Below are 22,444 nucleotides of genomic sequence, written 5' to 3' on the forward strand. Positions count from 1 at the left end.
TCATACATGGCTCCCGTGAAAAGAACGAAAAATTTTTAAGCGTTCTCTTGATGCTGAAATTTGATCCTGTTCCGTTTTTGCATTTTTAAATTTTCGTGGTTGTGTTTGAGCTGGAATTGAAGTTTTGAACTGCCACGCCTGAAAGAGTTTTGTGTCTTATAACTGGCAATTCTTTGTTTCATTGAAAATTAGATTAGCATTTTACTGTTAGTCTTTGCGTTTAATTTCTTTGTTTAAAAAACTAATGGTGTTAACAATTTTCTTATTTTTCTTTAATAATTTGTTGTTTAAAACAATTTGCTATTTTGAATATCTTACGAAAATTTTTAACAGCTAAATACAATATGTTGTAATGCATTAAAAGTACCATAAAATTGTACATTATCAAACATTTTTGCCTGGAACAAAATAATATTTGAGGCTGATTCAACAATTTTGAAACTTGAAAAAATTAAATCCTATATCGAGAAAATAAAATGCTGAATAATTGTAGGATTATATTAATTTCTGTCACGTATGTTAAAAATGCTATCTTTAAACAACAATGCAACAAATATTTGAAAACACATAAAAGGTTTTTAACATTGACTAAACCAGGCATTGATAATTGCGTTTCTTATATCCTGGGTAATTGGAAGAGTTTATTGTACGTAAATGAGTAAATAAAGAAACTAGCATGTACTATAGGAAAATTCTGAGTGCACTATACTTTGTGAGGGTTTCTTTTCTTTTCTTTCTTTTTTTTTATAGGTGTTATTCAAAGAACTTACTTTTTTTTAATTTATGCGTTAGTTATAATTTTACACGCAATGTCTATTAGGTCACGCATTTCTTTCTTGAAACATTTGTGGAAAATACAATTTCCAGAATACAATGCTTCAATACAAGAAATACACCGCCAGTTCAGTCAATTCTAGCCGATGACTGCAGTTTCGTGCTTATTAGCACTCATCAGCCCGGCATAAGAGTGACTGAGCTGGAAGTGGAAAACCTCTTAAGGAAGCCTATAGGGCCAAACAAACTAGTAGCAAATACAGAATTAGCACTGACCAGACGAGTGACCGAATCAATAGTTCGGTTCAACTTGAACATTGAAGGCAAGGCAGGTATAATCAGTAATTTACCACCCTATAGCCAGGGCTAAGGCAGAAATACATGAAATACACCACCAGCCCGGTCAATAACTGAATATACCTGCCTTGACTTCAATATTCAAGTTGAACCGAACCATTGTTTCGGTCACTCGTCTGGTCAGTGCTAATTCTGTATTTGCTACTAGTTTGTTTGGCACTCTAGGCTTCCTTAAGAGGTTTTCCACCTCCAGGTCAGTGACTCCTATGCCGGCTGATGAGTGCTAATAAGCACGAAACTGCAGTCCTCGGCTGGAATTGACTGAGCTGGCGGTATATTCCAAGTATTTCTGTCTTAGTTCTGGCTATAGGGCAGCAAATTACTGAAAATGCTTCCGTATTCTCTCGAACTTAAATAATTCGTTGGACGTATGAAATTAATTTATCGCATTCCCAGTTTTCTGTATTTGGGGGGAAAATCTATTACAATGTAAAAGTGGCGAATTTCTAATTGGTCTAGCTTTACTTTTCATCAATAAACTCATTACTTTTTGCATTGAAAAAGACGTTTCTTATAACGCCGAAATAAGTGTCTGCAGTAATCTGCAATTTGTGCTTTTTAACGTTGTTACTTACTTTACTTTTCAGCACAAAGGTGTTTATTTATCTTATTGTTAAGTGTTTAGCAGTGTTGTGTGCCGCGTTCTGTGATTGATCTATCTCACTCGATAGACAAGTTTAGTACTGCATAAATAAATAAATAAACAAATGTGAATTCAGCACAAGTTCCTTTATCCGAACTAACTGAAAACAAAGACAATCCAGACAAACAAAAATCAGGATAATTCGGATAATATGGGTAATAAGCAAAGCAAGTTCGTAAAAGATCAGATATTTCTTTCAGTACAGCTCATGCTAGGTGGATGTCAAATGCTCTTTAAGTACTCAAGATATAACTACTTTAGGGTCAGTTTCAGTTATCTAAAAGGGAGAGGAACTCTTTAAGAACATTATGTATTCCTCTTGTGCTCGAGTTCATGTTCAAACCTGCTTCCTCTCCCCGGAAGCTGTTAAAGCTCCCCATCCGGAATTTCTATTCATGCGTCAGCTGGTCAATTATCAGGATATTGGTACAGAAATCCGTAAAGTAACTCTTAAAAAAATGTCAAATCATAGCTTAAATTTGGCTCTCGAAACTATGGCTCTTTCGTTATTAGATGATATTATTCCAACCACGGTTCAGAGAATTATGACTCAAATTATGCTAGAAGCTGATAAACATTTTGTAATACCTGTTGCAAAATCTTTCTTTACCCGATTTTCTATGAGTTCCGATTTCCATAACAAAGGCTTCTACTTGGAAGGATGAATTTGTATATTAAAACAGGAATGGAAAAACTTGACAGAACAATTTTTGTGAATGATGCTGCAGAAAGAGGTGTAAAATTAATTCAGGAACACAATAATTTTCTCACAGAGGAAGAAAGCGGGGGAAAAAAAATGTTTCACACATCATTGCTGAAGACTGTAATATGGGTAATAAGCAAAGCAAGTTCGTACAAGATCAGATATTTCTTTCAGTACAGCGAAAAATGATGCTTTGTTTAAAAAAATACGTAAGGATTTTTAATCGCAAATTTACCATTTGTTGTTAAGTTGCAGTGATGTCCGAGTGTTACTTCAAACACATCATGTTTTTTATTAGATTAGTATAAGTTATTTTACAACTTACGCAGGAGTTCTGATCAAAATAAAGAACGAATTTTAGCGCATTTATAGCTTCGTTCTTGCAACTACAATTTTTTCAAAACCCTACGAATTTGATCCGGATAAAACAAAGACTCCGATAAGCGAGGGCCGGGTAAGTGACGTTCTCCAGTAAATGCACTGCCAAAAAAAAAAGTGCAACTTTACTCTGTAAATACGGTGGCAGCATTCTGCACTTTGTGTAACCTTATTCTGGCGGCTAGCTTCCTCCATAGCAATGGAGTAACTGGCGTAAAGTTATGATCATACACCAGTTTTATCAGTTGAGTTACTCCATTTCTATGGAGGCAGCTAAGCCGTCACTGTTTTACGGAGTATGGTTACACATTTTTTTACTGTGTTTATTAAATAAACGGTCAGTTACCATAGCATTTTCAGAACATATATAATATATGGGTTATTGAATAATTAATTTGTAATTTAACAAAAAAAAAATTGAACAAAACCTAATTTCTTTTTTTTTTCCTGAAAATCTCAATGCTTTGTTTTTAATTAGTTTTCCGCACTTCCTAATTGATACCAGTACAATCAAATTGCTGAGTTTTATTTGAAGATTTGTTTTGAAAAATATTAAGTATACAATAGGGTATTCGAAAAGGTAAACAAGCTGTATGGAAAAAAAATACTACTTTTGATTAAATATAAATAACATTTGATTCAAAATTCACTTTTGGATCATTCCATGTCAAGTGATCCAAAATTTGGGAAATTTTTTCCCTCACCCTTTTGTAAATTTGGCTCATCGATTTTACCCTTTGAGGTAATCAAAAGCCCAAATTTTTAGATTCTTATCTCTATTATTTTTTTTTATTTATGACACTTTGAGTTTTCGAAAAACCCTCTTTTTTCATGGATGCTTGAACATAAAATGGACGATAATTCAGCACCAAATATAGATAAAAATATTTGGAAAAAAGCATTTTAAAGTACATTAGTTACTGTTTAATAGAATATGCAACATGACTAATTTCAAAAAAAATTTAATTCAAAAAAATGAAATTTAAATTTTAACTTTAAATTTCTCAAAAAAGGTATTATGATTTTTTTTAAAAAAAATTCTCAAAAATGTTTGTGTATTTTATGTTTATTTGGGCAAAGTTTCAAGTTGGGATCTCAATGGGATCATATTTTTATGAATTTTTAAATGAAATTTGACTTATGAAATTTCAAAATGTAAAAAAATGAATAAATAAATAAATAAAAAACCAAAATGAATAGTAAACTTATTAAAAGTTGGTAAATGTTCTTCTTTAATGCAAGAACCCCCCCCCCCCCCCGCACCACCACGTTTATTATTATTATTTTTTTTTAAAACTATTTTCAAAATGTAAAAGTTAAATATATGAACAAAATAAAACAAAATAAATATAAAACATATTAAAAGCTTTTAAATGTTCTTCTTTAAACCAAGACGAAATACACCCCCCCCCCCCCCCACCCAGCCACACATACGGTTAACACTATACTAGTATCACGCCTCAACTAATGCTTTTTTTTTTTTTTTTTTCAAATCAAATGTTTCTTTTTCCATCCGAACTTCGCAAAGTGTACTTGATTAATTCACTATCTGATAAGGAAAGTTATGATTCATTTCATCCCCTACCCCTGCACCAACTTTCAATTTTGGAGGGAAGAAAGAAATAGTTTGCCCCAAGATCATAGCAAAATAGTAGTGCCCCCCCCCCCGTGTTGTTCCATTCTTTTCATTTTAAACTAAAAATAAATCTAAGTATCAGATCATATGTCTGTCCGCGTAAAAACAGTCTTTCTACAACATTTGGAGTACAGCTGTTTTTTTTCTTTTCTTTAATGCTAGTTTTCTTTTTAATTTCAGTTGTAAATGAGAGCAATGTAACGAGAGATCTACTTATACATATATTAAAAGCAGTAATAGATCAAACAAATTTTGCTAGTTTGAGCATAACCTTCCATGCTGTTATGTTTCATTCCAGATTGCCCCCCTCCCCCCTACCGTCCCACTTTCCGAAAGAAAAAAAAAGCTGCAAATGAGTAATTGTATTTATCTGTTAAAGTTATTCTGTCTTTAAATTTTTATGACTCCCCCAACCCCCATTTATAAGCCTTAGTCTCTACTGATGTTTAGCAGCGTGCGTCCTATTTTATTATGATTATAACTCTTACGTGCCAGCTTTTTTTTTTTTTTTAATACAGTTTTAAAAAAAAGGGAAAAAAGTGGTTGTGTGGAGAAGGAGGGGGGGGGGGGAACTAATCTACAAATTCATGTCAGCTCATTTCAAGCATAGTCATGATCAATTACTATTTACTAGACCATCCCCCGTAAGAGATTCCCATATTTAACTAGTTAGAATCTGAAAAATGTCATCATTTCATAAGTCAAATTTTATTAAAAATTCATAAAAATATGATCCCGTTGAGATCCCAACTTGAAACTTTGTACAAATAAAGATAAAATACACACACATTTTTAAGAATTTTTTATAGAAAATTCATTATACCTTTTCTGAGAAATTTAAATTTCATTTTTAAAAAAATAATTTTTTTTTTTAAATTAGTCGTATTGCATATCCTATTAAACAACAACTAATGTACTTTAAAATGCTTTTTACAAAATCTTTCTATCTATATTTGGTGCTGAGTTATCATCCATTTTATGTTCAATTATCCATGAAAAAAATAGGGTTTTTCGACAAATCAAAGGGTTATTAATAAAAAAATAATGGAGATAAAAATCTAAAAATTTTCACTTTTGATTACCTCGAAGGGTACAATTGATGAGCCAAATTTCAAACAAATACAAAAAGGTAAGGGAAAAACTTCGGATCACTTGACATGGAATGACCCGTTTTCAGTTGTTTAGAGTGGTCGCTTGATTAAAAAGAAAAGTTCAAAATTATTAACTAGCTCTTTGATTACTGAATCCAACATTTTGTTGTTTTATTTGATGATCTCTAAAACATTCTATTTAATGCTTCAATTGCTTAAACATTTTAAAACTGTTTAGATTGTTTTGGGAATAATTAAAACATTGAAGAATATTTTTAGCTTTTGAAAATATTACAATTTGTTTTTGATACACTTCTATTTAAAAGTTATTAATATTACATTCTAAAAGTTATTTTAGCTTGCATCAAATTCTACATTAAATAAGAAACAATATTCAGTAATTTTTTTTGTTGCTCTCTTATATATTGGAAAATAAATATTTTTTTGCATAGATTAAATTACCTTGACACAATATAGTTTTATACTGTTGTATATTTTACTGCAATCTTAGCATATGATTAAAATTTGAGCAAGTTCAAGGATTGGTTTATTCATTTTACTTGTACTTCATATTACCTATACTTTTCCCAGTTTATCTCCAATGTTTTCCTTTGCTATGTTTTCTATGATACTTGCTCTAAATTTCGCACTTTTTATTAAAAAGTCATTAATCAAAGCTATAGTACATTAAATGTAGTGTTTAATATGAACTAACGGTCATAGTCACCTGTGGATTCGAACCTCCGTCCAAACATCCAAGCTCCGATTGAAGCGTTTTAGTTTGCTGAAGAAAAATTCAAATTGCGGTCAGGGTGTTTGACTTGAACCGAATGGTAAATATGGCATTTAGAGTTAATTGCATGAACTCTGGTTTGTGGAATTTAATAAATGACTTTTAAAATATACCGTAAAATGAAATTTAAGCTGTTATCTGACTTCAAATGATTAAAAAGTGTTATTAAAAACAATTATATTTTTAAAAAAACGACATTTTTAATGTTTTGTATGAATGAAGAAGTTAAAAAACAGAATTATCCAAAACCCATTTTCTCTTTTAATTTTAAATTAGATCACGTACTTCCAAAGTTTGGAAAAATTACCCTAAGCAATCACGAGTTTATGTCTGTTTACTCTTCTAAATTCTTTATTCTTTCCAAAATCCTACTTTTCCCTGTTAGTTGCACGAAAATCTAATCTTGAGAATTAATTACATATTTACGAAAATTATCGCCAAAGACGATCAATCATCTGCCAAACTTGGGCACTGGTTTGAAATAACCGGGAAGAACTTTGTGGGAGGAAACAACGTGATCGCAAGGTAAAAATACTACGATGGTTTGATTTAAGTTGAAAATTCGTAACACCTTCTGCCATTTGAAAGTTATTTCAAAGTTCTGTATTCTTTATAAATTACCGTAAACATTATTATGGCATCAATTGTAGATATAAGCGTTCAAGAAAATTAGGATAAATATTTGCTCTTGGAATTTGATTTCTGAATCTCACAATGTTGTTCGTTTTAAAAATGCGTTTGATTAAACTCAATGCATTTGAGTTATCTTGCTCTTCTTAGACCTTACTTTTCTGAATGCTATACAACCTTGGACATAATTGAATAAAAGACATAGCAGTATTTAGAACCATTGTAGCTTTACAATGATGAGAGATAAATTATTGTGTACTGTTCATTAGAGATAAATAACTTAAAAAAACTTTAGTGGTGGCGCTATTTTTTAACTCACTTCCCTAATTAGAACACTAAATTCAGTAAAATATGAAAGCGGCACTTTAGATTAGTTCCTTGTTGATTGTTCAAATTAGTGAATTACGTCCAGAATTTATTAGTTATTACTTTCTTCTATATCTAATACATTGAACAACGTATTGAATTCGCGAACAATTTCAAATTTTGAATATCGATGTTTTGTTAGTATGTTAAATCCATTTTGATTATTTTTGGAAATTATATGTCTGTGTGACCAATTTTTTGTAGCCACTAGAGCTGTAGAATTACTGCATGAAATCGATAAAAAAAATTGGTATTTATTTAATTACTTTTGGGATCCAACTCCTCATGCCAGCTTGGGAAGCAGTCAAGCATTTTCTCATCTGTGTTGACTGCTTTGTCTCATGTGATTGCAAAAATTCCTGCATGCGAGGAGCCAGACCAAACCTGGTATTCAAGTCAACCTACACAGAAACATGCGCTAGTTCATTTTTGGTGCCAATTACTCTGAGGGGTTATGACTTTCATCATCGTTTGTGGGAGTTATCAACTTAACTAATTAGTCAAATGATGAATGAATAATGAATTGGATTTAAGTTTTTTCACTTTCGATCGACACAAGAACGGCAAAGACTGAAGAGTTTAGCAATTTTTTTTTAAATGGAAAATTTTCAAGTATTCCGTTAAGCTGGGTGACATCTTTGTTGGACTTCTGCAGATAGTAGTTAAAAATTCTATTTACTATTCTTTTGCAATTTTGGGGAAGAAATGGTACTTTCATTTAAAATACTAATACCAATCGAAAGAACGAATGTTTCTTCGCACGATAGAATTTTTTTGGAACTTCCAAGTTGGATAACAAGGGAATCATTTTCTCACAATCTCAGTCGATTGGTAGCGATATCATAGGTTGCAGAGGATCGGAGAAATTTCAGGGCTCTAAACTTTTTAAGTGATATCAGTTTCAATTTGTTACAAAGAAATTATGTAAATACAAAAACAAAGCTTTTATATAAATTTTCAATTTTTTCAATTAATTTTGCTTTTGCGATTATCAAAACCTAGTAGTTGCAATTATGCGCAATATACAAAGTATTTATAAAGAGGATATACATAGAAGAAAGTTTCGTGTTGGGCACATCAAACTATTTTTTTTTTTTTTTGGTGTTCATAAAGGAAAATGTATTTGTTGTTGTTGTTGTTGTGTTCGTAATGAAGTAATACGGAAGGATTGGTGCCGTTGCCTCGAAAGGTTGGGCTTCTTTATTAACAGATAAGACAACACAAGAAAGATTTACAGCACATAGAGAGGAAATAACGCCCAGGGCACCGGCGGGAATCGAACCCGCAACCTCCGGCATAAGAAGCGAAGCTTCTACCATAGAGCTACGGAGACCCCAAATGTAATTGTTTTATGGTGTTAGTTATTTCGACTTAATTTATTTTAGATTTTTCTTAGTTCAACCTTTCTTTGAAATGAAATATTGTAAAAGTAAGTTTTGAATAAATTTGAAAGGATTTTGTACCAGCAAATTTTTATTTCCAATGGAATGGCATAACGGCAAAGCATAATAGAGCAGTAAAACAACTTACAAAAAAGAGAAATTGAAGCAAGAAATTTGCCAAAACATATAGTGCAGCACATGTTCAAAATTGTCACGTATATATATATATATATATATATATATATATATATATATATATATATATATATATATATATATATATATATATATATATATATATATATATCTTAGCAGATTATATTATATATTCCCAACCTACATATATTCATAAACTTATTGGTTTAGGACTTCGGATTAGGTTTAGTGTACTAAACTTAGCTGTGATAAGTTCGTTTTGGTGTCCATCTTCTCCATTTGAAAAACTATTTGCGTCTCAACTGAGAGGTGGCGTTTTTGAGACATTGAAAGAAAAAATGAATTTATTTAACTCTCGTTGAGATTTTTGCTATACATGATAAAAAGAGTTTTTCTGACGCAGAAAAACTCTGTGCTTGGCACAACCTTTTTTTTTATAGAATACACGGGCATGTTTCAGTTGTGATATATCTAACGGGAAGATTTAAGCAAAAAATTAACTGCCGGATTTCGTGAGAAGCCGTTGTCTATTATTAAACGATTTATGTGCAAAAACATCAGCTCATGGATAAGTATCTCCTTTGGGATAGTAATAATTAAAAAAAAAAAGAACTTATCTAACTTTTGTTGGAAGTTTTTTCTTTACAATATAAAGATAACACTTCTTGTGACTTAGATAAATTCCGGGTACGGCCCAAACAATGATTTTACAGTTATATTTCAGTTGTGGCTTATGTACCTAGAAGATAAAAGCAAAAACTGATTTCCGGATTCCGCGATAAGCCACCGTCTATCCACACATCGAGGAAAAACAAAAGGTGCCGGACTGTGAAAATTCATTGATCTCGTATGTAACGACCCGGAATTCTTTTTCATTAGCATCCCCAAGTCTCATCGTTCCAAGGAGCCTCGGAAGAGTCATCTAAGTTTCTTGACTCTTTATCCTCCCTCCTTCTCCATATGACGGCATATCGATTATGCGTTTGACTTGATTGCGAAGGGTGGAGAGAGCAGACCTCCGCACTCATTTAAGCCCCTAACCTGTTTGCAGAGTATTAAAGCAATGATTGCAATTAATTCTTTAAGTGTTCGTGCGTGAAGTTTCAGTGTAGTTATCTTCACACATAATATGTTTCGACACTAATTTTTTATGGCCCTTTCTCCATTAACTTTTGTTTCATCGATGAATAGCAAATAAGGTTCTGTATCTTCAGAATAAATGATTCAATGGAAAAGATATAACATGTTGAGGACAGAGTGTTTATAACTTTTAATTATTCATTGTTGTTTTTTTCTTTCTTTAAAGTAAATTTTGTGGATCGTAAATCAACATACAAATAACCAGACTACATGAACTTATAAAGTTAAATAATTAATTTTGTGCTTGAAAATATAATGTGCTAGATATAATTGCACAAAGTTGCAGATTACTGCAGACACGTGTTTCGGGGTGCAAGTTTCCCCTTTTTCAGTGAAAAATAAATGAGCGTATGGTTAAAAAAACCCGGCAAAAGAGATAAAATTTGGCTTTTGTCAAATGTGTTTTCATCCATAAGCTCACTTATTTTACATTGAAAGAAAGGTACCTTGTGGCCAAAGAACACGTGTCAGCAGAAATCTACAATTTTGCGCAATGATTTTTTCTTATTTTACATGAACTTGTTTGATTTCAAAAATAGTTTTTAATGTGGTAGTAAAGTTATTTCGTACAACTATTTGTAACACCTGGTTTTTATGTGATACTTTTACATCCTTACGTGATAATATTTTGAATGTAGGAAAAGTGAAGTTCTCGATATATTTTGGTTCTACTAAAGCAATGATTGTAATTCGGTGGTGGTGCGTGAATTTTTAATGGGGTAATCTAATTTGCAGATAATGTAGTACGGCGATCATTTTTATCGCCCTTTTGTTTCGGAAAATAAGGTTTTTTATTCTGTATTTTTAGAGTAAATAAATAAATAGATGGAAAATATTTGATACGTTAAGAAAAGATTAATAACTATCGATTTAGGATTAAAGTTAATCCTTAGGTTAGATTATACTGCCCTTTACCATTTTAAAATAGTCTTCTTGTCCGAATAAACGTTTAAAACATGTAACCTCAATTTTCTGTATCCATCCTTGCTTAAAAATATTTTTAAATATGCGAAAAAGGAAATGTTCTTGTTATATATATGTTGTACTAAACTAAAACTATGATTGCAATTCATTTCTTAAGATGTTCGTGATCTTCTCACATAATATGTTTCAACACTAATTTTTATGGCATTGTCTCCATTAATTTTTGTTTCATGGATGAATAGCAAATCAGTTTCTGTATTTCTAGAATAAATTAATAAGTGGAAAATATATACCACGGTAAGGAAAGATAAATTTGACTTTTAAATTTGTTCCTTAGCGTCAGACAAGTTCCGAAATTGCTATTTTTCGCTTTTTTATTGCACTGTATGTTTTGGTTCAAGGATAACATTTTAAAAAATGAAACCTATGCTGCCAAAGAAAGGTTAAAAGAAATTATTTTTGCATTTTTTTTTAAATTTAAACTGGTATCAAAGAACACTTAATTCTTTTTAGTATATTAATAACGTTATAATTTTTTGTACAAGAGAGAAAATAAAAGGTTTTTAAAAATGTTCACGGCTACTTAAAATGAAATATATACAGGATGTTTGTTACGTTTTGCGTTGATAACGAATATTAATTTAAAAAACAAAACAAACTACTCTATATCTATACATTTGTTTTTAATTTTCTTATTTTGATCTTTATCACATGAAGTTTTTCCCTATTTGTACAATAATAGCTCAAGGCATGCAGGTGGCGCTAACATCGATAACTGAGAATTAAGTAGATGAAAGGAAAAATTCCAAAGGGCACATGGAGCCCCTCCCCCTCCCAAAATGCCATTAATGTATAACCTATTCTGGCAGTTTAAATCCAATATAAGGTCTGTTATGACCTTATATGGATGTAAACTTCCCCAGACGGTAGACTCTGACTGCCCTAGTTCCTGGCCAGAATTTAAAAATTGTCATAATCTTCACAGATCTACGAAATGTACACACCCAACCGGTGTGAAAAAAATGTTTTACAATAACGATCGAAATAATAATAATAATAATAATAATTACGGTTAAAATTGAAGTAGTTATATTTTTTAAAATTTTATGATATTTCTTTATCCGTGCATAACTTTATGAACACCTGATACATTGATCTAATCATTCTATTTCAAATGATTAAATGAGAAAGGATACAAAACAGGATTCTCATACACGCTAATTTATTTATTTAATTTTTTTGAAACAATAGTACTATTTTTTTTGTTTAAACTTGTATCAGAAAAGAACATTAATATTTTCTACAACAAATAACGCAATCATTTTTAGTAAGAAATAAAAACTATTACATTTTCAAAATTTTCCACGCAGCTTAAAAAGAAACATATATATATCGAGCCCATTTATTCTGAAATAATGTAGAGAAAAAAGAAGCAAAGATCGGAAAATATTTTTATACGAAAGTTTTAAATCTTGTGAAAAAGTCATTACCGGATAGAAAGTCTCAGCTAAATTCAGACTCTACAAAACCGTTGTACCGTTAAAAGTAATTTGCGGCGAACCTGAGACTATAATTGGCTAAAATTTTCTTCTCTCTGTTGTAAGTTATGAGATATGGTTTAAAAACATTAGGTTAAAATTAGCTCGCGCCAGAGGGTCGATCTCATCCAAATGGCTTTTCCGGGAGAGGTCATTTCGCTTTGGTCATGTGGAAATAGCTGTAGAATATCGTGTTCAGCTTGTCTCTAGCTTTGACGAAAGTAGCTGTGGATTTATGTTACTTATTTTCGTCACTGTATATGTCTAATATTTTTAAGGTATAGTTATTAAAAAAAAATCTGCTTCCTCGACCTCATATTAGTAGCTATGATGGGATATGTTTACTAATTATTGATACTGATAATTTTATGATTTTGTTTTGAAGATTTTTTCAAATTTCATGGTTTCTAGTGCTATGCTACTAAGTACCTACATTTAGGTACGAAGCATTCCTTGCTTAAATCAGTAAGAAATAAGTTTCAAAAAATCAGTGTTTGATCACTATTAACTTCTTCCCGCTTTAGCCCGTCATGATCGTGGACTGAAATTTTGTCTCCTATTTCTGGTGCCCGTTATATTTCCTGTAAGAGCGTACAAAGTTTAAGCAAAAAAAAAAAAAGAATACCTATATTGTGAACTCAACTATATTTATATAATTTCCATGAAGAAAAATATTGGCTCTTTCATGACCATTTTCTTGAAAATAATAAGATCGTTAAGGGGTTTAGCCACGCCCCATTTTGTGAGAACTTTACCACCAGTATACCAGAGAGGTTAGTTTGTTTTCCAATGAATTCAATATTTATTGCTAGAACATAGTTTTATACGATTGCTAGGAAAGGTCGTTGAAAAATAGGGTCTGGATAAAGTGCGCGTAGACACTGGTCTTGAAATTAACTTGCAAATACTCGGAACGAAACTGTTATTAATTGATAGAATAGCACCCTAAAATCTCTGAAAACTCCTTAAATCATATTATAAAATTATCAGGCTTAGTATTTCTTACAAAAGTATTCACATGACATGAAGCAACTAATTTGGAACTAAAATGTCGATCTAAGTGTCGCGACAAATTCGAGACGTACGAAGTCGTTTATTTTTTCATCTTTACTCCGCAACATTTTTCAAAACCTACCAATTTTTCATTTTCTCCGCTTTATTTTCAATTGAGTTAAATTTCTACTAAAACAAGTATTTTTTAAATATTGTTACTGGAACTAAAGATCGTCTTTGTAGCTCGCAATAATGTACTAGGGTACATAGAAATTTGTTGTTACGAATAAGCCTTTATAGTAAATTAGCTAGTTAGTATATTCAGCTGGAAATTTGTCTATTTTGCTTGTGAAGTAGAGGTTCCAATCCCGCAATTCCGATCCAGAATCCCGCGAGATCCCGAATGATATTTAGCGAGTTTATCCCGAGAGATTGAGAGCGAAAATCCCGCGGTATTTCTAATCCCGCAAATATTTTCCATGAAAACGTTTTCCAATTTTTACCGTCCATAAAACGAATGATTTTACATTTGTATCATCTTAAGTTTTCATCACCTTCCTGTATAACTGCAAGAAAATCTAGCTTCATATGATGAAATGTAGATTTACCATTTAAGAAAACAATTAAAATGGAGTATATTTTTCTGAGAATGAATTGGTCTTCTCATTCGAGGTTTTAGTATTCATCGTTCCCAGCAAATGCGAAAACGTGTAAAAAATGTAAGCTTTTTTGAAAACCATTACTAATACATTGAAACCAGAAGATTGGGCTTTGGAAGAAATGGACCCTACTCATAGTTTTTCAACGGTCCCTTTAACTTTTCGTGTGCGGGCATTTTCATCTGCTATTTCGTGTTACAAGTGCTAAGGGAATTCGTTTTATGTAACAATAACCGTACTTTATGTATATCGTGCATAAATAATGCAGAGAAAAGGATAAATAAAAAGAATGTCAGTTTTCATCATATTTCTGACGAGCCAAGACGTTTAAAATTAGAGACGTACGATTACAAAGAGAGTATTTCGTACCAAATGAAACGTTCATCGTTCTTCTACGACATTTCTTCTTAAAAAGTTCGAAAGCCCTCATTTTGAAATAGAAAGAAAAGTTTATAAACCGGAAAAGCACCTGTGGTATCACTTGCAGGAGAATCATGTTTTCGTCTGCTACACCACCCACAGTACCGTGTAATAGTGTGGTACTGTGGTAATACCCGCTGTGATGTCAGGTGAATATCGTCTATTGAGAAAGTGCATTACAGAGTGCAAAATCCGCTGAAGTAGCCTGAATGCAAATGTTCGAACAATTCTGTATTTTTTTTTAATCTATACTCTGTAACCTGTGGAAAGTGCCTGCCGGTGTCTTTGTCACCGTAAAGCTAACAGTATAAATGTGGGTGGTACTTAAAATTGCGTTGGATGATTTAGTTGAGCATTCTTCAATAATCGGCATGACAAAAGAGGTGACAAAAACTTGGTTTAAACATAGATGACTCGCATGACAGTGCAATAAGTTAAGCTGCTCAAGTTTTTTGATCGTTTCTTTAAAGTGAGAGGCAAATTTTGCGAAGTTATTCAAAAACTTTTATTAAAACTGCGATCCAATCAGCGTTCACGCAATACGAATGAATCAAATGCACTGATGCAATGACCAACTTTAATGAAGCATCAGGGCGAAGTTAAATTGGATAGACATACACAAATCAAACAGCTATCGTTTTTGTCTGAAATTTGAAGTTCATAAACAAAATCCGCTAGCATAACCTCCGTAAGAATAGATAAATCTATTTTAAAAAGTGGTGTGAAGTTTATGTTGATTCTTCGCTAAATGTTCACTATTATTTAATCTCTGTAGAATCAACTGCAATATAGTTACATCGCACGTTTTCATCAAGCCCATTATTTTTTGCGCAAAAATCTTTTTCCGTGTCATATAGGAACAATGCTTTGCTACGACGCATTGGACTTTTTTGTAGCACATTTTTACGTATCAAACGATAGTCGCTAATAGAGATGTGGCTTTGTAGAATGGCTACAATGAATTGGTGTACGGAATTTGAGATAACTACACTGTAAAAAAAATCCGTAAAATTTACAGAAAAAAACTGTCAGCCAGGACGCCAGTTTTTTTCCGTTTATTTTACAGAAATCTTCCGTATTTTTATTATTTATTCAAGCTGATTTATTATTTTATGAAGATTAAAAAATGAAACTATACTTTCATAAATCCATTTCAATATTTACTATACTACTACGAAATACATGTATACAAAGGTAAATTTCCGAATATGCCTCTGTAACAGATGACAAAAAAACATAATAATAAAATATTGATTAGAATGCAATGAAATGGAAGTTGCAAACGATTTAAGACTTACTCGCTTTAAATAAATATTAGATAAAAAACTCGAGCACGAGAACGAAAATCCAAACACGCGGACGAAATTTCGAAGATTCGAAGAAAAACAAAGTATAACCGGTTACAGATTCAAAAAAACAGAGAAATCCTGTATTTTATTACGAACAGTTTTTTTCTGTAAAAAATACGGATAACTTCTTCAAAATTTACAGTTTTTTTTACAGTGTACTAATTCATGTAACAAAAGCAGTTCTTCCTAAAAATCAAAACTTTTTCTATTTGACATACAACTTTTAGAAGAATAAAGTCAACCCCACGGGATCGACTCCTTACAGTCCCCGAAATCCCGCGGAACTGGGATTTTCACGAGAACCTTGCATGAATAAACCATTACACGAAATAAATTGCTTCAAATTTAGGTCAAAGGTAAAAGTTGTTTGCTCGAAAACGTGTTCTTTTTATGATTTCAGCGGGCAAAACCGAGCTGCTCCCTGTCTCTGGATGGCATTAAAACATTTTAGGGTTCATATGTGGGTGTACGTCAGTTCTAATGGGCACGATTCTTGCACTGTTGGTTCCTTGAAGGTAACAGATTACTCCATGAAGTTTGATAATGGGGATCATAAGCAAAATAAATATTGTTAGAAGACTTTCTTTTATTATGTTAACTGTAGTTACTGCACATTGCCTCTGCAACTGCAAACTGCAGTAATGTTGTGTAATTCGTTCAACTATGTCAGCTGATTAACCATTGTTCATATTAACACGAAAAAATACTTATACACTGATTATTTTTTCTATTTGTCAGTTTTTCGAATTATATTTAACATTTTGTGTCTAAAATACATTTCTTATTGTCGTTACTTAACAATATGTCAATAATTTGGAAATTATTTTATAGAATGTAAATATTTTTAATTATTTCTTTTCTGATTGAAGATAATTTTAAAAATTCGGCGTCGTAGTATTTTTTGGAATGATTTGTTTAGGTAACATCCTGTCTGAGCTTTTCTTTCAAATGATAGTTTAAAACTTTTAATCCTAGTAGAAAATTTCATTTTACATTAGCATTTAATTTTAAAATTTGAAACTTTTTTTAATCAGATCATCATATTGGTGAACTTAGGTCGGCAGGAAAATATTTTAAATAATTGTTGGTAAAGAGCCTATTTCGTTTTTGAATTTGTTTGTTTCTTTTCTTTTTTTTTTTTTTTGAACCTGAACAGCTAGCTTTCGTTTCTGAAGTATTGTATTAACGTGCAATTCATGTAATAAGGCTACAATTTGACTTTATTTCTTACAGTTATATAATTATAACTTATATAAAAATAAATGTAAACGACCATTACATTTTATAGAAAGTGTCTATCTGTAAAAAGTTTAGCTCTTTAAGAAATAGTACCTTTTGAAAGTTAAAGTTACCCTCATTAAAACTTATTTTTCTCAATTTTTATTAAGATTCTTCTAATTGCTGTAACCAATTTATAAAACTATCAACGTTTTTAAGTTCAGTCCAATCATTCTTAGAGACGAGTGAATAAACACTTTTTGATCAAAACACTTCATTCTAAAAGTTTTCAAAACACTTTGCAAAATTTAACCTCAAGTTGAAATATTTATTGGATTATATTATTTTAAATAAATTGCTATTTTTCTGCAAAACACTATGCTTTTTAACTACAGGTTTTTTACTGGAGGCTACTTTATAAACACGTGACCTTAATTAGTTAAAGATTTAACTTTTTTAGCATCATTTTTATACAAAACTGTTCGTTCCTTTTTTAAAGAGTCTATTTTTTAAAATAACACTGCATCAATAAACCCCAGGTTTTTCTCACAATGATGATTAATCCTCTTGATACTAATTTTCAACGTCAGCGGTTGAATTGTAATGTCGCAAATCATGAAAGATTTAGAAAAATAAATGTTTCATACTAAAACTTGTTCTTTCCTAAGAGATCTATCCGTATATATGATGTGAACTACATAATAAATATCGTGCAAAAACTTGCACATTGCGTAGATATTTAGTTTTTTAGAGAAAAATTCTCTTGAAATCTTGTTAACATTATAGTCACGTTGAAGTTGTACAAAGAGCAATGATATTATTAAACACGTGCTTCTAGGTTTTAAGGGACACTTTTTACTTCCTTTTACGAAGTATAATAAGTATTGTATTCGTGAAAAAAATTTCACCCAAAATCGGCCTTAATTTCCATTTTGCTCGCTCCCGAATGAATATTGAGTTTTTTTTTTTTTTTTTCAACCCGACTACACGAGGATATTTGTTTGAGAACGTATAGACACCCGAAATATCCATTTTGACAATCCCCGAATTAATTACAAGAGTTTTATCGTGACGTCCATATGTATGTGTGTATGTGCGTAAGTATCTCGAATAACTCAAAAACGGTATAGCCTAGAAAGTTGAAATTTGGTACGTAGACTCCTTTTGGGTTCTAGTAGCGCACCTCTCCTTCTGGTTGCATTCAGATGTTTCAAAGTGGTTCTTTTGCCTATTTTTGGATGGAAATCACTGTGAATTTCTATGCAAACTCAAGTGGTGTTGTAATTTGGCAAACACTTGGTGATATATCGCGATAATTTTTGTCGCCAAAATTTTTCGCCAAATTGGTGACAAATTTGACGGATATTTTAAATTTAAATCTGATTTCATTTTGGTCACTATTGGCGATATTTACCATGAATCGCAGTAATATGTCCAATATCGGGAAATATTATCTGTATTAAAGGTTTTTTTTTTGTTTCAGTTTTCAACAAACTTGTGGTAAAAATATTTAAAGTGTTTCTTTGCTTACCCTAAAGCACTATTATCATTAAATATGCGTAAAAAGAAGTCATATGAGGCACAAATCAGCTCGTTTGAGCTTACTGTTGAAAACCAGCTGATATTTTTGTACTTAAAGTGGACTCTTTGTAGCCCCGAAACAAGTCTCTGAAATTGGCTATCTGTGTGATTGCATCGTTGTTATAGTGTATTTTACTTGCTGTTGCTTATTTTTCTTAAATAAAAAGTGTAATGAAAAAGTAATTCCGGTTTATTGTTTGAAAATCATCAGTAAAACTTAAAAAAAAGATAAAAGAGAAAAAATTTCAAAAAACATATTTAATTTTTTTTTTTTTTTTTTTTGGCCTTTGTTAAAGGTGTTTGGAGATTAAATGCTTGAGTTATCTGGAGAGATCCCTAATGCTCGGTATTCAAAGGTGAAAAAATTCTCTAAATTGTAGCTTCTTTAAAATCCCTCATTTAACTGCACTCCCCCTCCCTTTGAACCTTTAGAAAGAAACCTAATAAAGTCATTTATGGAGAAAAGCCTTACCGCTCGAAAAACATATGGGATAAAATGCTAACGAAATTAAATGAATCACGTAATAAAAAGAAAAATAACAAAAAATGCACTTGCCATTCCAAACGCATTCTACGTTGTTTTAAACTCTTGGAACACGAAAACTCTCTCATCTGGCTCATTTCCAAAGCTGTTAAGAGTGGAGTTGAGATGGATATTGGTTGTTTGTAGTGGATGATGAAAATACGATACGGGGTGAACAAGGCTGTTCAACAAAAGCAGGAGTTGATAAAATAGGAAAAGAGCCGACTAATTAAAAAATACCTTCATTAGATGATTGGAATTCTTGAAGTAATTTTGTTTTACTTTTTCTAACTTTTTGTTATCCTGAGATTTATTCATTAGTCTCCAAGAGATAAAACGGCTTTAAATTAAGTAAGGCATCAAGCTTATGGTTTTTAAATCACTTAAAAATTTTTTTTTTTCGTTCTTTGTAATGTCATTTTGCTTTCTTTTCTTTCATGATAGATTAGCTATTTATCTGAACCAATAAAGAGCTGGCGTGGAAAAGGTTTAGTCACTTAAACCTCTTTTTAGTTTTTTTTTTTTTTTGAGTATAAGCTTGTAAGACATTTTTATTATATTTTTATGTTCTTTCAACTATTAACCAAAGGGAAAATTGCTTCATCAAGAACTAATATATATAAGAGGGTCAAGCTACTTTGTTTCCTTTTGATCTAAAAGGTTTTTAAAGCACTTTTTTAGGTTAAAAATAACTGTGTTTTTTACCCTGGTTTTGTTTTTGTAATTTGAAAACAATTAAGTACCGACATAGACTTTATTTCATAAAACTATTGCATATGATTTGCAGCCAGATTCCTTGCCTAGTGGTCAGAGGAGTCTGACTATGACAGGAGGTCCCGGGTTCGAATCACGGCTTGGGCATGAATGTACTTTCTCTCTCCTGTCCTTGTCCTCTCTTTGCGTGAATGTGATGTTGTGCTGTGAATGGTTGCCTACTCTATAAATTGGGTAGTTATGGCATGTGTGTACCGTATAAATTGGACTTTACACCAACATTAAGGGGTAAACTCCCAGCTGGGCTGACGCCCAGCACGGGGACCTTCCCCGGCGCAATAAGCACCAAGACCGTCCGTGGCTTAGATGACTATCGACCGTCTCACTCAGCCATGCGGGTGACCCGCTACGCGGACCCCCGGACGGTGGAACCTAAGGCTTCCAGCTAAGTGGTGGGGGTGTGTGCGGAGAAAAGTTAGAAAAGTGAAGCAGCGCACCTCAAATTGCCAGCCGAGCTTGCACACAACAACAGCAACATATAATTTGCAATAAATATTCCCCTATTTATATTCTATGTTTTAGTTTTTTATTGTATTTTTTTCTTCTAGAGATGACAATTAAAATTCGCTTTTGTGAGGTTTACTCAATTTATTCCTTCGATTTAAACAAATACCATATTTTGCGAGCCTCAAAGATCAAAAAGAATTAAATATTCTATCTCTGAAATCAGTCCTTTCTTTTTTAGCAATTACTTCGAAGCACACTGAAAGTCAAATGACATTGAATCTTAAATCGATTTGAAATAATATTAGCTAAATGCCCCAGCTCGTTAGGAACTTTTTTATTTGCTATATTATACGTCAGTAGGACAGCTAATTGATGAAAACATTCGTTTCCATACCAATCTATTAAAAATATATTTTGGACGTAGAAGATTTGCTTTCCCAGAGTGTGCTAAAAGTGACTTTCCAAGTCCGTTACATGGAATATTTTATTTATTCCCAAAGTCTTCTGGAAGCAGTAGTAAAGGGGACGTATCAAATATCATGAGTTAAGATCCGTAAAATGGGCTGAAAAAGGCTTTAAATGGCTATAAATCTTATTCCAATTCTTTTATGTTTTTACACAATATTTACCCATAATAAGTAAACCTTCATATTATTAGCATTTATGAAACGAATGGACAGGCTTCAATTTCTAGCAAAATAATTGCAGAAGCCCTATAGTCCTCAAAACTCATTTTCGCACATAAGTATTCGTTCGTTCAAAATGTTGAAAAAATGTGCTTTAGCTCAGCTCCCTTGAGCTCCCATACACATTAAGCCCTCCTTACGGCTAAGATGAGTCACGTCGATTATTTTCAAAATATCACCATTGTCAATGCTCAAGCTTAAAAGGGAGAAAATATCGCACACTGTAGTCGTATTGCATTAAATCAGCATTAAGTCGAAGATATTTTTAAAAGAAAATAATTCTTTGTGTATGTTGAATAAAAGACATTGGGCTGTATTTTATCTGTTGTGTTAGATGCAGTAAATTTTCTACGAATTCTGACAATTGTAATATTTGTTTTTAATCATTTTATTTCTTCAAATCTCAAAAATGATTTTATGACCCTTGTTATTACATTTTATGGTACATCAATAAAATATTGCTTTTTCAAGAAACTTTTGACCTCTTCAGACGTCGTAGCATCTCTCTGAGAGACATTCCTTCATTCCTTCTTAACGACTCATTTTCCAAACGATTCTTATCACAAAGAACGAAGGGTAAAATTCCCACTGAGGCTATGTAAACAAATCGATGACAAAGCAAATGTTCAGCGGTCGCTATTTATTTGCTTTTGTTTCGCTGAGAGCAAGATAACGCATTAGCGGAGTTAAGTTGTTATCGCTTCCCTTTCCGGTTGTGGCTCACTACTGTGTTAGGTTTCCGAGTGGAGGCGCATTTAAATGATCAAACGATTTTGTGGAAGTGATAGGAGGCTCGCAGATGTGGGAAATAATGGGGGGTGAAGGATTATTTTAGGAATTTTATTGGGAATGGGAAGAAGCGCTTTTGGATGAGGAAGGAAAATGGTGAAGACATTGTACTGAAGAAATGAAAATTGATTTTGATTACAGTTCTGTGATTATTTTGTTGCGAGTCTGATGTACCTCCTCCTCCTCGAAAAAATAAAATTAACAAAGCAAATGTGAAAAAGTTTTGATTTAAATATGTGTTTAGGAAGCAAAAGAATTGTAATATATTAGTATGTTTTTGCAACAATACTTTTTGTTACAGCGATTGGCAACAATGCTGCAATCCATTAATTGATATTTTGAATCTGGACTTGTAACAAAATGAGTAGTAGCATTATTAAAGTTTTAGTTTTCAATAGCGATGTTACTTTATTGTGCATATAAAGCAAGACTAAGTTTCAAATATTTTAAAATGGTGTTTCTGGTGAAACAAGACGGTGAATGTCACATTCGTT

General features: G+C 31.9%; 1 protein-coding gene across 1 annotated transcript in view; it reads left to right on the forward strand.

The window, feature by feature from the left end:
• LOC129222845 (kin of IRRE-like protein 1) overlaps positions 1-22,444 on the forward strand; it is a 554,018-nt gene that overhangs the window by 106,533 nt on the left and 425,041 nt on the right. The window lies entirely within an intron of this gene.

The sequence above is a fragment of the Uloborus diversus genome, chromosome 5, assembly GCF_026930045.1.
Source record: "Uloborus diversus isolate 005 chromosome 5, Udiv.v.3.1, whole genome shotgun sequence".
Classification (NCBI taxonomy): domain Eukaryota; kingdom Metazoa; phylum Arthropoda; class Arachnida; order Araneae; family Uloboridae; genus Uloborus; species Uloborus diversus.